This window comes from Phoca vitulina, unplaced genomic scaffold (genome assembly GCF_004348235.1).
Source record: "Phoca vitulina isolate PV1807 unplaced genomic scaffold, GSC_HSeal_1.0 scaffold27, whole genome shotgun sequence".
In the NCBI taxonomy this organism is placed as follows: domain Eukaryota; kingdom Metazoa; phylum Chordata; class Mammalia; order Carnivora; family Phocidae; genus Phoca; species Phoca vitulina.
The window spans coordinates 21302702-21324845 of record NW_022589730.1 but is presented as its reverse complement, the minus strand read 5'-3'; the positions used below and the strand labels follow the sequence as shown (position 1 = coordinate 21324845).

General features: G+C 34.6%; 1 protein-coding gene across 3 annotated transcripts in view; it reads left to right on the top strand.

Annotated features, from left to right (window-relative positions):
* Nucleotides 1-22144, top strand: part of DCC (DCC netrin 1 receptor) — a 1149203-nt gene that overhangs the window by 845484 nt on the left and 281575 nt on the right. The window lies entirely within an intron of this gene.

Here is a 22144-nt window from a genome sequence, read left to right as displayed (position 1 = left end):
CATCATCCCTATTTTGCACTTATGAGTTATAGACATCAAAGGCCCTTCTTGAGGTCCAATAAGGTTATATTTATGAAGCAGTGTTATCCAGTGATTAATGTTTTCCTGGCCTGGAAAGCTGATATAACTTTCAAAAGGACTTAAATTAGGCTAGGTGTGGCTGAAGATAAGGAGCCTAATGCCAGAAGTCAGTTCTCTAGAAACATCTCCTTATTTCAAGTGTGCCTTGGGGGTTAAAAATAAGCTAAAGCCATATAGGACAGTGAAGCAAACAAGGATTGTTTTGGCTTGACTCTTTCATCACTTGGTTTTATGCTCTCAGGGAAGTGACTTCACTATCCCTGGGCCTCAATGAGGGGGGATCAGCCTAACGAGTATCTAAGCTTTGGGAGACAGCAGGGAAATCTTACGAGTCTTAGAGAAAGTCATACTCTGGTTTTTTATTCTAGCTTTCTCTCTTAATAACTGTATGTGATCTTAGAAAAGTTTCTGACCTCAGCAAGCCTCAGTTTCTATATTCAGGGAGTATGAATGTTAATGTTTTCCTTATTGATTTACCATGAAGAAGTAGTAATAGAACATATACAAGGGATCTAACTTTGTGTCAGTAGCCATTCACTCAGTGTATGATTCCTTGCTATACTTTGCAAAAATCTCCCGTGAAGCCCTGTTTTGTGACTGTGATCGGATTTGCCTCCGTCAAATGAATTTGTCTTTTGGAACAAGTGAAATGTCTCTAAAACCGTTAGCCTCTTATATTTTTAGTCCCCATATTGGATAAGAACTAGTAAAATAAATTTAAAATTAGAAGGGGTAAAATCGGTGAACTTCGGGAGAAAAAAAATGAGCTAAAGGAAAAAAAACAGAAATAAATATCCCCTAAAAACTGTATTATTGTTTGCAACAACATTAAATATTTTACAGATGTGCCACTCAAATTAAGAGATTACCAAATCATAGTCAAGTAGATTTTTACAATTATTGTAGGTTGTTAATGGATGAAATTTGGAAAACATATTATGATTTCTCGTTTTAATGATTTATTTTTATTAAAGTTTTCACCAGCATCTTTCCTCCAGAAAAGAACATAGAAATTGATACAAACTATTTTGTGTGTATGCATGTGTGGTCATATTCTTTAAAAGTCTACTCTTGTAAAGGATGAATGTTTTCTTCTGAAATGTGAATAAGGCATTATTGAATGACCTTGGATGCTGACTGTATTTAAATATGGATTTTTACCTCCCTGAAAAGGGAATTCTTATTTTGCAAAATTGGATTTTCAACTGATTTCTATATATGTATACAAATATCCCAGCCTGTACTCTTCTATAATATGCAATGCTTGCTACAACCAAATATAAGCATTCCTGTTTCTATTCTCCTGTGGTTATATCTGGAACATTGCATTGCTAGAAAATTTAACTTGTTCATTAGCTTTTTAGAATGAATACAGCAGGCCCAGGCACTGGAAAACCACTTATTTGCCTCTCCTTCTTTCTGTTATCTTATTTCCTAGCTTTTAAGGAATTATAAAATATGAGTTTGGATTCTTCTTGGACTCTTCATGGTTTGTTACCAAGAAGAAAGAAACTGGATGGTCAAAACACTTGTTTTGTTCTGTTTTGTTTTTTTATCCCCAGTGTTGATGAAGAGAAATACAAAAACAATATTGTATTTTGATGTTCTTCTTATGTTTGAAACAAAAGTTCTCAAATATATTAATATTTATCCCTGTTACCATTTTAAGAACCAAAATTTATTTAAAAAGGAATACTTTAGTTGAATAAGTAATAGTATTATCTAACTAAAAGAATTACAACATTTATGTTATTCATTTTACTTGAGATTTTTATTTAATATAGAACAGAGCCATATTTTAAAATTTTATTCTATATAATATTTACAATTACTGAACATAATTGATCATTTTATTGATAGTCAATGAGAAAGTTTGGTGGTGCTAATACTTTTGCACATAGGTAACTAGGATTTCTGTACATAGAATTGAGAAGTTACTATAAGGTATAAAAATGACCATTTATAGGTTCTTGTTAAGGTTCTGGCTACCAATAAGACAACAGGACTGAGAAATCATGTCCCAAGTTATGCAGACAGTAAGATTCTTACATGTTTATATAAAAGAACCAAAAGAAATTCTGTTACTATATTGTTCTTAAAGGCCCTATCCAGATTACCTTTATAAAGCGATAAACACAGAACAGACTTGATTCCCTTTCTGCAGCCTTACTGTGAACACAGATTTTGTTCTGAAGGAATGGCTTTACCTATAGATACTAATTTTAGTAGTAATGAGTCATGATTATATGGTTATTTCTCATACTAAAATTGCTTTACAAGAAATAACATCTTCATAAGAAAAGAGAAAATAATGATTTACATAATGGACTTAAAATGTGACTGTTTTATTGAGAAAATGTTATAGGAATAATTTCCTTAAGATTTTACTTTAAAATTCAATTATTATTTGAAGAAATAAATATTACAACTTAATTAGTTGGGTAGAATATAAAGCATAAGTTGTAGACTGGGAAGAGATTATGCTGGTACTTGACTATTTTCCAATATAAAAGTTCCGAGAGTAAGAACATTTAGAGAATGCTACGATTCGAGATGCTTGGACTCCTTTCCTAGCTCTTTGAGATCTTGGAAAGTCGAGATCAGTTTCATTGAGTCATTTGCTGTGTACTTAACAGTGTATCTACTATGTACTGTATACATACATATACACACATGCATATATACATACATACACACTGCGTATGCACCTACTGTATGACTATGTATACCTCAGTGACCCAGTCTTTGCCTTCATGGAACTCATGGTTTAATAGGAAAACATATGAGAGAAAATTCACTTTTAATGTAACCAAATTCAGTCGATGTTAACTCCTCAAAGTTGACATTATTTTCTCATTGATAAAATGAGAGAGTTGAAGAGAGAATCTCTAAAATCTCTATGGCTCCAAATATCTATAACTGTATTTTCACTTGTCAGACCTTTTCTCAATCATTTTATCTTTACAGAATTAGAGAAAATGGGACACGTATATTGATTAAAGTATACTGGATTCAGTTCACATGTTTAGATATTTATTGATTGATTACCAAGAATGAAATTAAAAATAAATAAATAAAACCCAATATATCACCAGGTATGGATCCTTGTGCAGGTTTAGATTTCTTAAATGTAGAATAGTGGATTCCTCTTGTTCTCTCATTGCACCTTTCTAGTGTTGAAATTCTTATCCTTGAACACCAGATACATCTATGCCGATGTAATTTTATTGCATTCCTAAAAGCTAATACCCAGTTAGTCACTCACAGTTTGATAGTGTGTGTGATGCCTTAATTGCAACAGTAGAAAAAGTGATTGGTGTTTTTCCTACATCTTAGTGCCTCACTCCCTCATGTGTGAGCATACTTTGGCATGCTTAAATAACTTGAAAATTAGTTTAATGATCATACAATTCCCTTTACCTGGAAACTACCCAAAGGGAGAATTAAAACAACAATTTCCAACTTCAGAAAACATACTGATCATTTTGGTTCCAGATATTTTAACATCTGCTTTTTCTTTCTTTTCTCTTTTTCTCTCTTTTTTTAAAAACAAAGCAAAGCAACAAACAAACAAAAACAATGCAGAGGTAATCTAAGGACTGTATTATTGGGTAACCTCAGAGGGGCATATGCTTCTGAAAATGTGGAGTGACAGAATGGGTTTGACTCAGGTCTCTGTCCCCTGTCATTGGGCTGGTTCTCTTATCAACAGAACATGAGAGTCAAGTGGACGGCTGAGTGAGTTATTTGCATTTGACTCCCAACTGGGATACACACTTGTTAGGGACCGTGAACAAAAGTGAGGAGAGGGGAGAGAATGGAGAATTGTAAAACAAAGAGGCAGTGTGAGTTACAATATTAATTTGCAGATACTTTGGTTTTTTGTTTTTTTCCCCCACCGATTGGAGGTTTCTCCTCTTGGTTGTCCAGAGGGCGCTGGAATTCACACCACTTCCTGCTGCGTCGCATCCGCCCTGAAAACATACTGCTCATACAGGTGTTCTAGACCCTCTTCTTCAGTCTAACCATACTTCCTGTGAATGTTGGTCTTCCCCTTGTATGTTGAACATAGGCAGAGGCCTCAGACAGCTCATGAAAACAGTTTTTTGTTTCTCTCCCAATCATCCTGAATCCTTCATAAAATACACTTTGGCCACTGAGTTATTTGGAGCCAGACCTCTGAGTCCTCCCCACAACAAATACAGTTGGTTTCTGAAATGTATTTAATGTAGAGAAAGAGGACATGCAGGAGTCCTCAGGTCATTGATACCATGCAAAGATAAATTAGAAACTGGCATTTGCAATAATATTTACACTTCAGACTTCACACTGGTGTTTTTATGCAATCATAATACACAAAGCATTTCTACTTAATTATAGTGTCTGGTCCAATTATTCGTCAATTCAATTCAAGTGGATATAGATCCCTTGTATTTATTTTAGTTATTGATCTCTTCATTGATGCATTACCTGAGTGTTTTTTGAGTGTAGACAATGTCCAGAAGGCCATGATTGAAATAGTCTTGGGAAGGGTATAAGGGTAGAAGTGTAATTTTAAGGAAGACAATGTTTCCTGATAGTTCTTCCAGTCTAGTCTTTCTGTTTTTGCTTAGAATTTGTAGAATAGACTGGCTATAAATTTTTATGTTATGTTAAAATTGGACAACATGTAATTCATGGGAACTCCCTCAAGAATAAAACTTTGGTCTGTAATTTGGGAAGAATGTGTCTTCAGATATCTGCTGGCCTGCTTACATTTTAAAAAAATCGATACTTTTTATTGTACTAAAATACATATAACATAAAATTTACCATTCTAACATTTTTTTGAGTGTGTGGTTAGTGGCATAAGTACATTCACATTGTTATGCAGTCATCACGACCATCCACTCTCAGAACACTTTTTATCTCCTCAAACTGGAACTCTATCCCCATTAAATAATAATACTCTATTTCTCCCCTTTCTCCGGGCTCTGGCAACCAACATTCTACTTTCTGCTTCCTGACTTATTTTATAAAAAGTGAGGAGACTTATACGTGGAAAAAAAATGTGATTGTCTTCTTACTCTATCTTGATAAAGAAATGAGAACATTCTTAAAGTTTTACATCTTCACAGGGAAATGAAGGATCTAATGAATCATAGTGGTCAAGAATATAGGCAGATGCTTTAATTGGCTGGGAGGGAACACCTCACTTACCATTATTGATACTGCTTTCAAAATAATTCTGTTCCAAGGTCCCATATTTATGAATTCTTTTTTAAAATCATGGAACACTACATCAAAAACTAATGATATAATGTATGGTGATTAACATAACATAATAAAATAAAATTTTAAAAAATTTACTGACAAAACCAACTGCTATAGTTAATAATAATGAACCAGAAGTATATGCATGGGATTGTTCTGGAGTAACTCTGAAAACATAATTTTGGTCACCAACATCAGTTTCATATCCCATTTACAGTTTAGACCAGAGCTCTGAACCAGTAGCTAAATCGATCCTTTGATTTTTTTTTTTTTTTGAAAGTTCAAATAAGTCAACAGTTTCCATCTTTTTTTTTCCCCAGTGAAAACACAGTGAATGGATAAACTATGATGTGGAAGGTATTAGGATAGTGTAAAAAAAAAAATAGATAACCAATTTTTAAATAACAAATCCACCATGCCAATTTAAATGCATTCTGTAAATAAGTTCAATAAGAGAATACACTGTGAATTCAAAGCATATCTTCATATTACACTATCATTCATTCTCTTAGAGCTGTTCTTAGAGAATACTGACTCATGGTACTTTCCCAAGCAATGATGTTGCATGGTTTAAAATGTTGTGAGAAATATAAGTCCCCTAATAGAGATACTAAGGGCTGTGAAAAGTATTTGTTTAACTCTGTTTTGGTCAAATGATTTCTTTCTATAGATGCCTTTTATACTAAATACTATCCTTAAAACTTTTTCCATGTTACTTATCTTGGTAACATCGTATACATTTCAAACAAGAACAGTGCAGTCCATAAGTTGAGCTAACTCATCTCCACAAAAAAGTACATTCTTCCCTGAATTAATTTCAAATAAAAATATAAATTAAGTGGAAAAAAAGAGAGAAGAAAAAATAAATTTCTGAAAAACTAGAAGTGAATCTAAGAATAGTCTTTACAAAGCACCTATGTGCATAAACTATGGAATAGGGAGTCGAGAATGACCTATATGACCTCTGTTACAAGATTTGAATAAATAAGAGGCATGATTAAATCTCCATGTCTATATGAACTTTTTATAATGTAGATAGGATTAGAAAAACATTTCCTAGAATGTTTCAAATACTTACATGTATCATTTTTTGTTGTGTGTTTTGGGGTTAATATTTTGTTCTTTCCAAATTCATTCTTGTTACTGCCATCTAGGATACCTGCACAAAGGATTTGGACAAAGACTAAAATAGGTGGTAGAATACCACCTTCTTGTGTATTCTAGCCCCACTTTAATATCACCTTGGTAATTTGTACTTCATCACACACATTTCTAATGGCTCCATTTCTGGTTGGCTCTGAAAGCAAAGCTCACTTTCGCCTCTCCATGAAGTTTAATGAGATTTCCCTCAAGTCAAACATTTTTGAAAAGTGGGAGGTTTAATAATGGGCTTAAATTAAATGAACCTAGGTCTAGTGATAAGGTCTCTGATTTTAATTTAGTTCAAGGAAGTTGCCCTTATATTTGGAATGGTTGATTACTTAGAGGACATGAATAGGTTCAGTCTTACCAGCAGGTAAAAGCAGTCGCTAACTATGTGATTTGAATTTAGAGATGTTGAAACATTCACCTACATGCAAAAAACTTAATTTGCTTGTCTAGCTTAAAATATCGCTTACCTTAGAAAACAACCGTTAGTGTACAAATCCTTCATCTAAACTATTTAAGATATTAGCATGAGTTATTTTAATTAACATTCCTGATACATATTGAAGGAACACCTAATTATAATAATAATAATGGCAGTAACTAACTTTTTCAGCAGGTATTTTGTGCCTGGCGAAGTGCTAAGCAATTAAAACACTATTTTATTTACTTCTTATAATAACCTTATAAGTATTAGTTGTTAAACTGATTACTGGAATACTAACTTTGAGCTGAGCTTATTGCTGGAAAAGCTACAATGAAGGCAGTCAAATCTCCTTCTTTCCTGGAGCTTACTTAAATTCAAATACAGGGAGATAGATTGATAAGTAAACAAAGAGCTGAACAATTAACACAAGAGAATGATGAATTGTGTGAAGAAAATTAAACACAATACCATGACAGAGAAGGACCTAACTTAAATCAGATTGTCAGAGAAAAGCCTTTTAAGGAGGTGACACTTGAGCTGAGTCAAGAATATGAAAAAGGGCCAGTGTCTGCACCCTTAGGATAAAGCATTCCAAGGAAAGCTCCCAGCTAGTACAAAAGCCTTGACAAGGGAACCGTCTGTGAATGATTGAAATAATAGCCATATGCATGAATCACAGATCTCTGGGTCACAGCCAGATCATGTGGGGCTTTATAGGGCATGGTAAAAATTACAATTTCATTCTGTGGATGACGAAAAGAGGTTTGAAAGGGGAGTGATCTCTTTTTAAAAGATCACATTGGCTGCTGTGAGGAAAATTATTAGGGATGGGGCAGAGTGGAAGCAAGGAGACCGTTTAGGAGACAATTGAGTGATCTGTATGAAATGATTGTAGCTGGGACTTGGGAGTCATTACAGCAGATGAAGAGAGAAATGGGAAAAATCATGATGTGTGTTGCATTTAGAGCCAATAAGATTGGCTAATGGATTGGCTATAAAGGTCAGGGGAAAGAGAAGGATCAAGGATAGAGACTAGATTTTTGCTACAACAAATGAGTGCACCGTGGGGCTGTTTAATGAGATAAGGATGAGTGCAGAAAAAGATGGGTTTAGAGGGAACAATCAGTTTTTGGACGTTTTGAATTTGAGATAACTACTGGACATACAATTAGGGATGTCAATCATGTAGACAATCTGGCATATGAGACCAGAGGTCTGATGACAGGTCATGACAGGAGATATAAATTTAGGAGTCACTGTCATATCGATGACACCTGGGGAGAGATTATAGTTAGAAAACCAAATGGCTGAATCTTGAGCTACTGCACATTTAGAGATTGGACAGATGAGAAGGAGCAAGAGCAGTAGGAGAAAATAAAGAGGGATGGTATCGCAGAAGCCAGGGTTGGGGGGAGGGGATTTGGGGGCGAGAGTGCTGCTAACCATGTCGGTGCTGATGAAAAATATAGTAAAATAATGACAGCAATGGGGCCGCTTGGGAGGGAGCATGAAAATGGAGAGGAAGGCGAGGGAACTGCAGAGCATGAGCACAGATGTTTTTGAGAAGTTTTGTTCTGAAGTGCAACAAAGAAATGGACGGTAACTTTAGGAGGTGGTAGGCTTAAGGGAGGTTTTATTGCCTGTTTTATTTATGTATTTACTGTTGTTTCCTTTTTGAACACAGGAGACACTGCAACTTTTGCAAATAGCGCAGCCTAGAGGGGGAAATTAGTGATGCAGAAGAGAGAGTGGAAAATTGCAAGAGTGCAATCCTTTGTGTAGGCAAGAAGGCAGAGGCTCCAGCATGCAGGTGCAGGGGAGCAGATTCTTCAATCTTGGGAAGGTGAGCCAAGGCAGAGGGAGTGGGCGCAGATGCAGTTATGTCAGTAGCTGAGATGAGAAGTATGACAAAAGTTCTTCACCAGCATGTGAAGTCTTGGAGGATCAAGTATTGAGAGTTTGAAGACAGGGAGCAAGATGAGAAATAGTTATTTCAGATTGTAGGAAAGAGAATCATAAATTATGTGAACTTATGATTGCTGAGCAGTGTGGACTGGCCATTTGGGATTTGTCGTCATGAATTTAAAGTGAAACTAACCAACACAATTGTGTTTGTTTCCCTCTCCAGGGGTGGTTGCTTGGTTGCTGGCCTGGGTTAGGCAGATAGTTGGGTTTTATCTTGTTTGGAGTTTGTCAGGGGAGAAGGGGTGGAGTGGCAAAGGGGTTTTGCAAGGGAATGATTAAAAGAAAGACCCACTTCCTCAAAGCTAAGGAAGGAAAGGAGGGTACAGGGGCAGGAGTGATGGATAATGAAAAAGTGGTTAAAGTCAGTGGATTGTATAATGATTGTTGTATAATTGTATAATAATTGTATGATTATTATTAATGTACTCCATCTTTCCAGAGAGACCACTGAAATTTGGAGAGGCTAGGTAATGAGCTCCGTTGCCATACAGGGAAGAAGTGGCAGCACAAGGATTCAAACCCAAGCTAAGGTTGTTGGTCATTTGGCCACACTGCATCCTATATATAGGGCCTTATGAGAGAAGGAGTTCAAGATAAGCTTGGCCTTCAACTGCTTTAAGTTCTCAGTAGGAGTAGTTTCCCGGCAGAAAGTAAGGTCTAGATCAGAAGCTGGAAGATGGGTTAAACCATCAAGTGGCCAACAGAACTAGGTGCGGAAAGCGGGGAAAGACGTGGGTATAAATGTCAAGAAAGGAGGTCATAAATGTTAAGAAAGGAGATCTCCTGAGAAGGAGATTCAAAAACACATGCGTCTGGCTCCCCAGTGTCTCCCGGACTGAACCTACCTGTAAGACTGACTCTATTCCTCGCAACCATATATTTCTCCCTGATGAGCCTAAAAAACACCTAAGAAGAGCCCTAGATTGTTCACTGAGCAAAGCTGATATTAAACAATTTTAAAGACTTCTGGCATTTCCAAAGGTAATTCTGGTTTTTCCTCAATTCCAAGTTGTAGAATATATTTATTAATGAAACTTTGAAAGGGAAAAAATGAGATCACAGAGGAGAGCTTTACCTCAACTCTCAAGATTTGTTGGCAATAAAATAAAACTTGTAAATTTTTTTTGTTTTTTTTTTTTTTTTATCAGTAGCAGCAGTGGTCTGGAACCATGAGGAAATGTATGTAAGGTTCAGAGAAAATGCAAATCAGAACACTTGCCCTACATTTTATTAGCAAACATCGTTAGTTTAAATAATAAGCAAAACTAAACCAAATGGGCATTAATTAGATAAGAAGCCTAGAGCAAACGTTGCCAGGTAATAGTGCAACTATCTAAATAAGAGTGTTATTTTAAGATATAGCTGCTTTAGCAACCAAACTAAGTCTAATATATCATTGCCCTGAAGTCATTTTGGTTTAATCTCATTTAAAAAGCCCACTAACATGCAATTTCAATATATACTCTCAATAGCACTGAACACTGAAATCTACTTATTTCATTTATTATGTTGCTCTTTCACATAGAAAATAGCTTCCATTAGTTTTCCAAAGCTGTCCAAAACATCAGTCAGTCCACTGGAAAACTCTCTACATGAAATTGACAATCTAAAAGCATCATCTTCATGTTTCCTAAACATTTTTAGAAAATATTCCACATACTATATTGAATACAGATGGATTTTTCAAATACATTGAGAAGTATGTAATAGTAGGGTAAAAAGTATGGAAGAACAGAGGCTCCTGGGTGGCTCAATCGATTAAGTGTCCAAATCTTGATTTCGGATCTCAGGGTCATGATCTCAGGGTCAAGAGATTAAGCTTTGTGCTTGCGATCCTCTCCCTCTGCCCCTCCCCCCAGCTTGAGTGCACTCACAGGCACATGCTCTCTCTCTCTCAAATAAATAAATCTTTTTAAAAAGTATGGAAAAACAATTTAAGATTTTCAGAAAATTAACTTATGGTTCTATTAAATATCTAATCTTCATGGAACTAGGAGAAATTACGTGTGTCTTCTACAAATTCCTTTGTTCCGAGGCAAATGAGAAATTCCATTTTCTTTTTTTTATTGTAATAACTCAAGTTCCTCCTACCTAAACATTTCTCATACTTCAGAGAGATCTATTTGACAAATCATTTTGTGTTTTAGTGGAGAGGCAGTAGCTATTAACTAGATAGTTGTCTATTTTATTTTTACACGGATAAAGTTGAAGAGACACACACAAAAGGGATTTATACAGGAAGAAATGCCCCATACTGACTTTAAATAAAATTCATATTTTTTAAAATATGAAGCTGACTGTAGATTTTTATCTTTTATGCATAGATGAATCTAAATGGTGCAAAGAATATATATGTCGAAGTCCATGGCTGTGATATCAACATGTACTTCTCCAGAGATGTTTATATTTCAATATTTCCAAGTTAAGGGTTTTTGTGGGTTTTTTTTGTACTTCAAAGAAAGAACATATTTGTGTTTCATTTAGATGCTAATGTACATAATTCTCTTGATGAAATCAAATATAATGACATTTAAAGGATACATTGTCAGTTTGAAAAAATCCAAATGATTTCTTCATTTGGAGGTTTTATTAGCAAAAAGGGAACAAAAATTTTAAAAATTATTTTTGTTATAACCTTGGATTCATTTTCTCATGCGTTTATTCATTTGTGCATTCATTTATTCATATGTTTGCTTAATAATAAATATTCATTGAGTATATACCATGCGACAGACACTAGCTAGACACTTCTGTTCTGCCAGTTTAATAAGAGGCCTCCCTGGTTTCTTGTCAGTCAGGAAACCTCAACACCTCCATGAGCAGTAGCAAAGAATGAGAAACTCTGACAAGTCACAGCACCTGACATTGAATAGAGCTTCTGCTCGTGTAGAAGAAATTAAATTCTCTATCTGTGATAATGGAGCAGTTGCTCGCCCCTTGCCTGTTGCTTAGGGGCAGTCGGGAGGTTTTTTTATTATACTTAGCTTTGATATAATCAGAGATGTTCTAGGTTGATGGACGAGACACCAGGTCTGTGAAGCTGCACCTGAGCTCCAGGTGGGACAGAATCTTGCTCATTGCCTTGCTCTCCTGGAGTGGAAGCTGAGTGTGACAGAATCAGCAGGTGGAGGCTCACCATTGCAGTTTGGAGAAAGGCTCCGAGTTAAAGTTCTCAAACTTTAAGGAGCATGAAAATCCTATAAGGCAGTCCTTGTTGAAAATGAAGAATCCCTTCCCCACCTCCTAGCACACACACTTTTGATTCAGGAGGTTTCCTATCCAGGAAACTTGTGTTTTCAGATAGCAGATGACAATTTCAGTGTTTAATCCAGAAGGCAGTCCATCCATTTTCAGTGATCATGATGAATGATAGATAAACACCTCTGTACCTTTTTTGAAATGTAAGTGACAATCTTACATAATAAAGCCCATGTTTAGCATTTACTTTAGCAGCTTTAGAGACTTTTCCCTACTCTCTATTATGGATCCTTTTGTCTTTAACACTAATTCATAACTTGAGATGCCCCCAAAGTAGAAGAATTACACAGTTTCTTTAATAATATCTTTGTAATAAATATAAGTCATTTCCTTAGTAATGGATTATTTGAGCCTTTTAAAGCTGAAATGATCAGAATTTTTTAATGGCATTCACAAAACACAGTTGTTTTTTCCTTAAGGGATTCCATTATCTGATTTTACTAATAACACGTAGTCTTTTTTCTGTTACTCAGCCATTTACTCATTAATTAATTTTTCTTGATTCATTTACTCAACAAAGAGTTATTATGTACCTATTAGTTAACAACTAGATACTGGCACCCCTTAAGAGGCCTTATCAAGAAATAATCTGAAATTTAGATCATTGAGATAAACTGTCTGAATTGCAGTATGATAAGCTAAATACACCGGTGTGTACTTTTTTTTTTCTTATTTTGAATTATATATAAAGGAAGCAAATGCCTGCCTTAAAAATCTTCACTTAAAGATTACAAAATATTTAGAAATTCTGTATATTCAGTTTAGAACACCAGAGGAAACGTTTGTTTCAATCAATCATTTGTATGATTTCTCTCTATAATTGATAGTAGATACCACAATTTTTAGAAATATCTGCATGTGTGACATGTAGTTTGAGGCCTAATTTTCCTCGATGTGTATGTAAGTATGTAGACTTGGCTGGAGTAAATGAGTACCCCTTTTCCTGAGAGTATTTGCTAGGATCCTATTTTGATTTTTAGAATTGATTTTTTTCCTCTATCCCAAGGAGGACATGTGTGTCAAGAACTTTACTATGGGATACAGCTTGACAGAGTGACACACACAGGAGTCAGATGTTATCAATAAGAAAATACACTTATTCTCTGACATGTGGGTCTTGTGAGGAACTGACATTGATGGGAAGCGATGCTCTTTAGCCAAAGGGAAATATATCTATCATGCTGTCACATCAGATTTACTTCAAACTAAAGTAAACATTGTGTTATGATGCTATTCTTGGGAAATATACTTCTGAATATGCTCTCGGCTCTTTGGATGAGAAGTCATAAATAACTTTAAGGTGCATAAAATAGTACCTGTCATAGTAAGCACGCAATAAAAGAAATTTATACTTATTATAACTATCAATAGCTGCACCCATAAAATAGACTATGAAGTAAGTATCTCAACACTGTGGCACATCCTGTCTTTACCTAATGCAGCAATCAGGGCTCTCTTGCCTGACCTTGCAAAGAATTGTGACTAATGATGTAACTGATTTGAGGAGGCTCTTTTCTTTTTTTTTTTAATGAACTTGAGACTTATTTCAATTCTGAATTTTATAGTTGATGGACTGATTTTTCAAAGCCCAACAAATAACATTTATATGAGTATTAATTGGATTCAAACTTTTAAATGTATGTCTTACACAAATTCTATTTAATCCTCAGGATGTTAGATGGATCTCACAGTATTAACATTTTTAATTCATTCCTCTTTCACTAATCTGTGGTCTCTTCTACCATATACACAACAACAACAACAACAACAAAACCAGAATCACCAAGAATTTATCTTGAACCTGTAAGTTTACTTTTGGTGCTTCAGAAAATAAGTGCGGAAAGGCTCTTAAAAGCCAGGTTCTCCCATCTTCCATCTGTTATACAAATCCCCTTGATAAAACCTTCTTCTAGCTCATGCCTGAACTGTTCTGCTGACAGGGAGCTCCCCCCTCCCTGCCCCAAGCAGCCATTTTTGTCATATGTAGGTCTAACTTCCAGAAATTTATATTCAAAATGAATTGCTCTATCTCCCTATAACTTCCAATCATTTGTCATAATTATTTCCCCTGGGACTATAAAGAACAAATCAAGTGAGTCTAGTGACTTCTCTTATGGCATGACTCTAAATATTTGAAGATGTCTGTCAGGCTCCCCTTCCCTCCACCGATTCTTCTCCGAGCTAAATATCCTTAGTTTCTACAAATATTTCTCATTTGCTTGTCAGCTCCCCACTTGATATGTCATCCTCCTCTGCACAGTTTACAGATGGCATGTGATTATTAAACATCCCTTTAGGGTACCTTCCTCGCCTTCATATTACATTATTATTTATATAATCTACTATCACACCGATGTTGTGGGTGGTCACACTATCTTGTGGACTGATTATCGAGTTGGTTCTCCACTGAAACCTTTAAGTATTTCATGAATGATGCTCACGAACTGCATCCACCTCACTCTGTTCATACCAGCCTTTGTCTTACTCACATGCAAGACCTCTCTATTTATTTTTATTACATTCTATCTCAGGTTAAATCCATTACAACAACCTCTCAAGGTCCCTTGGAATCTCCATGCACTTACTCAACATCAATAAACAAAGATGAGTTGTACACCTGGTGCGTGTCAGGCAGTGTGCAAGATGTTAATTCTGTGGTCCATTTATTTGATATACCACCCAACTTCAATTGGCCTCTTCACTCTGGGGGCAATTTTCCCTCCTACTTTAATTCATCCACCAACCCTAGACCATGCTGTAACCTTGTTTTCTTCCCCTAGACAGGACGTACATTAAAAACCTTCAACTTTAAAACCATCTTGGGTAATGGTTACTCTTTCCTTTCAGATCACTGTTGTCTTCACTCTCAATAAACTGGTGAACCTCATAAACACTTCCACCTCTATCCCTTCATTTTCACAACCTTTTATCATTTTCTGCATTATGTCACTCTCATTCTGAAACTGGACCCTGTGGTTGATCATGTGACTGGCCATATTCAGTACCCTCAAGATTATCTTTATTTTGTTTTGTTTTGCTTTAATACTATTCTCATTTATATCTTATCCCTTCTGTCAACTCCCTTGCCTGTTCCCAAAATCAAGCTAATGAGAGCTATGGGAGAAAATCCTAGAATGGCTGAAATGCCAGATCCAAACTATCTGAAACAAGCCACTAATTTTATTTTTCCCTTATGTGAACATTCTCCAGTTCTTTCTATTTAGTTATCACATCAGTTTTTAATCTAATATTCCTTTAGTTTTCCCTATATTTCTCCATGTCATGCACAAATTCAGATATTTATTCTGCTTTAACCAAAGTTCACATTTTTACCCATATCCAAAAGTCAACTAATATGCAGGGTTTGGGTTCCATTGATGTAGCCCTTTTTCATCCAAACTAAAATTATACCAAGAAGTGGTTTTTCTATACATTTTTGAAAGTATTTTAAACGATTTATTTAAGCAATTATTATAGGTTCTCATTTTACCTCATTTCCTGTGCCTTCAGGGTTAATGTATTTATCATATCATATTCTCATTCAAAGCCACAGCAAAAGGAGTTGATAAAAAAGAAAATGGTTCTAATGCTTCACTTGATGGTTTTTCAACTAATCGTATCTGATTTTACTTAAAACTATTTTTTTTAAGATTTTATTTATTTATTTGACAGAGAGAGAGAGAGAGAGCACAAGTAGGCAGAGCAGCAGGCAGAGGGAGAGGGAGAGGGAGAGGGAGAAGCAGGCTCCCCGCTGAGCAGGGAGCCTAGACGCTGGGCTTGATCCCAGGACCTTGGGATCATGACCTGAGCTGAAGGCAGACACTTAACTGACTGAGCCACTCAGGTTCCCCTACTTAAAACTATTCTAAAAATTACTTTTGGCACCAAACATGTGGACCAGTATTTAGAACTTCATGATTGGTATAAATATTATTTTATGTGAAATAGTTCAGGTATCCACACAAAAGCAAGAAGAAACAGAAAAAAAGTAAATCTTTTTTCCATTCCTTCTAGTCTCAAAATGCAGTATTGGCCAGCCAGCCTTTTTTTTTTTTCTTATGACCCCAAAAAGCCCAGGCAGATGTACCACACGAATCTAGGTATACCCTACAAAAAACCATTATTCTCTTAAACATGACTTAATGACATATTTGGAAGAACTTTAGAGATAAAATAATACAAGTCCCTCGTTTAAAAAACTATATGAAATCAAGACAATCTAAATCCCTCAGTAATTTAGTAACAGACTCCAGTTGTCTGGCTAAACTAGTGCTTACTCTGTTTTGTACTGAAACGAGGAACAGATGCACACTCACCAATTCTCAGTGAGCTGATAGTGCCTTTTAATACCTAGATCTCTTGAAAAAATAATTGTTTAATAATGATTGGTTTAAAACTGAAACTTTTGATAATCATATGGTTTGTTCCTTTCTTCCTCTCTTCTTCCTTATAAATATATTCATTTTATTACTGATATAAGACAAATATGTGTAACAAAGGGAGAGTCACATAATTTTTGTTTGACAAACCTTATAAGGATGAGGAAGGATGCCTTCTAGATAGCCAATTTCCATTCTTTTCATTCTAATGTTAATGATGTTATTTAAAGTTATTGGATGCACAGCATCAAATGATATTATTTCAAGTGACTTCATGACACAGAGGGTACATTGTGTAAGGAATATCAAGTAGAAGTTCTCAGGTATTTTTCTCTTTAAAATGCAAAGGAAGAAATGCAATTACTATTTATTATTTAGTTACCTAATGCCTGCCCATCATGTCTTTTTGAATTTGGCCCACTAACTTATAATTAAAAGAATCATTATCTCTGCTGGATGTGGGCACAGATTCACATTATTTCCGTGAAAGCCTGTCTGCTGTCTCACTTTAATGAAAATTTAAACCTCTTAGAATGGCATGTGGTACCTAGAATTATTTTTCCTTTGTCTGAACAGAGTTAAAAGGGAAAGAACCCCTAGACATACAAGTCCCTGTTCCCTTCCATAGATTCTTGTCTTCCAAGCATCCATATTCTGTATTTGAAAAGATTGATGAACACGGTTTCTATACAGTGCCTTAAGATTATAACTTAGTGGTGCAGAAACAAAACAATTGGACCTCTTCCCACTTTCAACACAGATTTATTTGGCTTTTTTTTTAAAATCATGGTAAAATATACATAACATGAAGTTCACCATTTTAATCATTCTTAAGTGTATGTCTCACTGGCGTTAAGTATATTCATATGGTTGTACAGTTACTGACACTGTCTGTCTCCAGAGCCTTTTCATCATCGCAAACAAAAACTCTGTCCCTTTTAAGCAATAAATCCCCATTCCCTACCTTCCTTAGGCCCTGGTAACCACTGTTCTACTTTGTGTCTCCATGATTTTGCCTATTGTAAGTGACCTCATATAAATGGAATCATACAATATTTGCCCTTTTGTAACTGGCTTATTTCACTTAGCATAACATTTTTGAGATCCACCTATTTGTTGTGTGTTACAATAATTTGTTCTTTTTTTAATTGCTAAGTGTAATTCCATTGCATAGATACACTTCATATGCTTTTCCACTCCCCTCTTTATGAATATTAGATGGTGTTCAATGACCCTGAGATCAAGACCTAAGCTGAGATCAATCAATTAGATGGTGTTTGGAGCTGTTATAAAGAAAACTACTACATTTTAAACAAGTCTTTCATTGACACAAACTTCCAATGGGATAAGTATCTGGAAGGAGAACTCTTGGGTCAGAATTTAGATAAATGTCTTACTGGATTAGAAACAGTTTTCCAAAATGCTCTTGCCAATTTGAGTTCCCAGCAGCAGTGTATGAAAGTTCCAGTTGTCTAATCCTAACTAGCACATGCATTGTTTGTATTGTTTGACTTGTTAATCTTAGCGAATCTAAGGGGTATGTAGTCATATGTTGTTGTATCTGTAATTTGTCCTTCTCTTACAACTAAAGATGTTGAACATCTTTTCATATGTTTCTTGGACATTTGAACATTTTATTTTCCCCATTTTCTTTAAAGTTAGGTTGTTAGTCTTTTAAATTATTGATTTGTCAGAATTCTTTAACATTCAGGAAGAAAGCCAAACAGGTTTTTGAGTTGTAAATGTTTTCTCCAATCTGAGACTTACTTTTTCAATTTCTTAGTAGTATCTTCTGATAAGCAGAGTTTTCTAATTTTGATGAAGTCCGAGTTATTTTTTTTTTTCTTTTAGTATTAATGCCATTTATGAACTAAGGAAGCTTTGTTTACCCCATGTATGGAGCTTATCTATGTTTTATTAGCTTTTCCATTTAGCTCAATGACCCATCTTGAATTAATTTTTGTATGTGGATTGAGGAAGAGACCAAGATTTTTTCTATATAGATACTCAGTTTTATTAGCACTGTTTGTTAAAAGACTCCCCTTTCTTCTTTGAATTATTTAGTGCCTTTGCTGAAAACAATTGACATATATGTTTGTATCTATTTCTGGACCCTATTCTGTTCCACTGATCTGTTTGTTTATTCCTATGCTAATACCATGTTGTCTTAATTACTGTACATTTATAGCTAGTCTTGAAATCAGGTAGCATAAGTCCAACAATGTTGCTGTTCTTCTTCAGGATAGAATATTACTATTTATATTCCCTTTTAGACCATTATTCTGTACAAAGAACATATAATCTTAGTAAGAAAATGTTCTAGATTCCCAGTAGGACCTAGACCATTAGATTCTCCTTCATAATTGAATAAGAACTTCTGCCAAATATGTGTATACATGGGTGTGAGATAAAGCAAGAAGAAGGTTAATGTTTTTTGGAGTACCTTTTTTTTTTTTTTTAAGTATAGGTTCCGCACCCAGTGAACTGAGCCTCCAAGGCACCCCGAAGTGCCTTTTTTAACCAGGCATTCTGAAAAAGTTCTTTCCAGATCTTGTCATATTTAAATTTAACTCTCACAACAAACTCTCTGATTTATTATTTCCATTAGTAGATGGAAAAAGTGAGGGTCAGAGTAGTAATTTGTTCAAAAGATTCAACTGGATTTCTTTTCATTCTTAATGATCATGGCCAACCAGTAATCATCTTGAATGATCAAGTAGGGTGCATGTACTATGGTTGACAATTGGATTTTTGTCTAGAGGCAGGTGTGTCTATACTTCCTAGCTAGTTGTCACATTGAATAAAGGTATAATTCAGAGAGTAGTTTTAATAATTCCATAACAACTTAGTGGCTCTTCCATAAAAATTATATCCAAACTTATGAATCACTAAATTCTACCCCTGAAAATAATAATGCACCATATGTCAACTAAATTGAATTTTAAATAAAAAAATCCAAAGCATATATAACCCAAAGTACTTTATTTAAAAGTGAGTGGTATATATATGTATATATACACACACACACACACACACATATGTGTATATATATATTATTATTATATATTATTATTATATATAATTATATATTATATTACTATATAATATATAATTATATTTATATTATATAATATATAATTATATATTATATTACTATATAATATATAATTATATATTAATTACTATATAATATATAATTATATTACATTATATATGAATATAATATAATTATTATATTTATTATATTAATATATATATTATATTTATATATAGTATTATATATATAGTATTATTCAGCCATAAAAAAGAATGACATCTTGCCATTTGCAATGACAGGGATGGATCTAGAGTGTTTAATGCTAAGCGAAATAAATCAGTCAGAGAAAGACAAATACCATATGATTTCACTCACATGTGGAATTTAAGAAGCAAAACAAATGAGCAAAGGGGAAAAAAAGAGAGAGAGAGAGAGAGAGATAAACCAAGAAACAGACTCTTAACTATAGGGAACAAACTGATGGTTACCCAAGGGGAGGTGGGTGGAAGGATGGGTGAAATTAGGTGATGGGGATTAAGGAGGGCACTTGTCGTGATGAGCACCATGTGATGTGTGGAAGTGTTGAATCACTATATTGTACGCCTGAAATTAATATAACACTATTATTTAAAATTCTTAAAAAGCCAAGATTTAAAAAAAAATAGTAAATAACTGAATTACATAACAAATTCATCCTCCAGGTATTGAGACTAAAAAGGACAATAAATAAATAAATAAATAAATAAATAAATAAATAAATGTGAGTGGTTGCAAGAGAAGTCACATTCTGATTCCCATTGTTTTTTAAAATCATTATTGACTGTAAAAAGTCAAATAAAAATAGCCCTTTTTTCTGCCAAATATATGTGACAAACTGAACTGACAGCTTTAAACATTAATAGTTGCAAAATTATATCTTATTCACATAATCAATTTAAATGAACAACTAGATGATTATCTAATTGCCACCACTGAGAAAGACCTTAGCACACAATTGGGTTTAACCTTTAAATCTATTACTTATTGAGAAGTCCTAAGAAAACAAGTTGCCTAAAATGTTTAAATCAATTACTTCCTGAAAGAGCCTACTGAAACACTGTGCTTGATCTTCACATGGGAAATTCCGTGTTTCTTATATTCTTTGAATTTATCTAGTTTATATTGCTGATGCATTTTTCATATCAGCTGTTTTTATTTATGATATAGAGAAATGCACCATATATAGGAAAATTTTGTTTGATTTTTACTCTTCTAACCGATCTTCCAGTTTATAATTAGAGGATATATTGTGCTGAGTTCTAGATGTTCTGGGTGAATCTAGGTGAAACATGCCTTCTAGCATTATGCAATGTGAATGCCTTTTGAAGTTAAATGTTAAACTGATACACTGTGGTTGTATTACATAAGATTATAAATATTTTAGAAAAGCTATGTAAGTAAAATAAACAGTAATCTTATAAGTATGCATCTTAATCCTTGCAAAAATTCTATAACAGAATTAAAATATTACTATTTCCATTGAAGATGAGGAAATAAGAGTATCAGAGGTATTGATGATTTATTTGTCCAAGCTCACACACATTGCAGGGGGCTCTGTTTTCCTTATGAGCCTTATAATAGTAGCAGACTCTAAAAATGATATATAAGATGTGTCACTGCAACTAAGGAACTCACTACCTAGAGGAGGATGAGACAAGCAGCCAAACATGTAAAATTGAATTTGGAAAACACTATGATAGAGGCCTGCTAAGAGGAAAGAACCTGACCGGCAATATGAGGGACATTAACCCACAGAAGGTGAACTCTGAGAACTTAGACAGCTAATATTTATTGAAAGGACCTTCAAATGTCTGTTATGTGCCATGTGCATTCAATATACCTGAACTTCTTTAACCTTCACAAAAATCCAGCAAAGCCCATTACTATTCTCCATTTTATAGTTGCAGAGACTGGAGGAAAGAAAAGCCCAGAGTAGAGAAAATATGAAATGGCCCTTCAAAGTTTCTCCCCAGGTGTATCATTTTGTGGTTCTTCAAACTTCCAATAGCCATGAATCATGGCAGTTTTCTTCCTTGTTTCCAGTTATTAATGTTCTCTGCTATGAGCTCTTTAGTGGTGGCTCATGTTGAAAGAGGCCATGAACCAGAGCTGACTGGTGTTCTGATAAATGAGTGAATTCACAAGCAGAGCTCATAGTGAGGAGGAAATATACCTACAGGAAGGCCCACCATGGGTTACTATGTCATCAGGCCCTTTGACTGGAGTTTTTTATCAAGAAAAATGCTTCCAAATGTCAAACAATACCTCATAGATTTCCTGCCTTGAGTAGAGGAATTCAAATGTTGTAAACAACAATATTCCACCCCAGGAATTAGAGAGTTAAGGGGAAAGACCTCTGATTTGTTTTGTTTTGTTTTGTTTCAGGGCGGGCAGAAATGATAATACGATTTACAGAATTTCAGATGGTCTATTAGAAGAATTCTTTTATTTTGAATACCCAAGGGCTGATATAATACTATAATTTATGGTTTTTATCTTAGCATGTAAAAGTGCTGCATAAGCAAAATGGTAACATAATACACATTTTAATCAGAACTA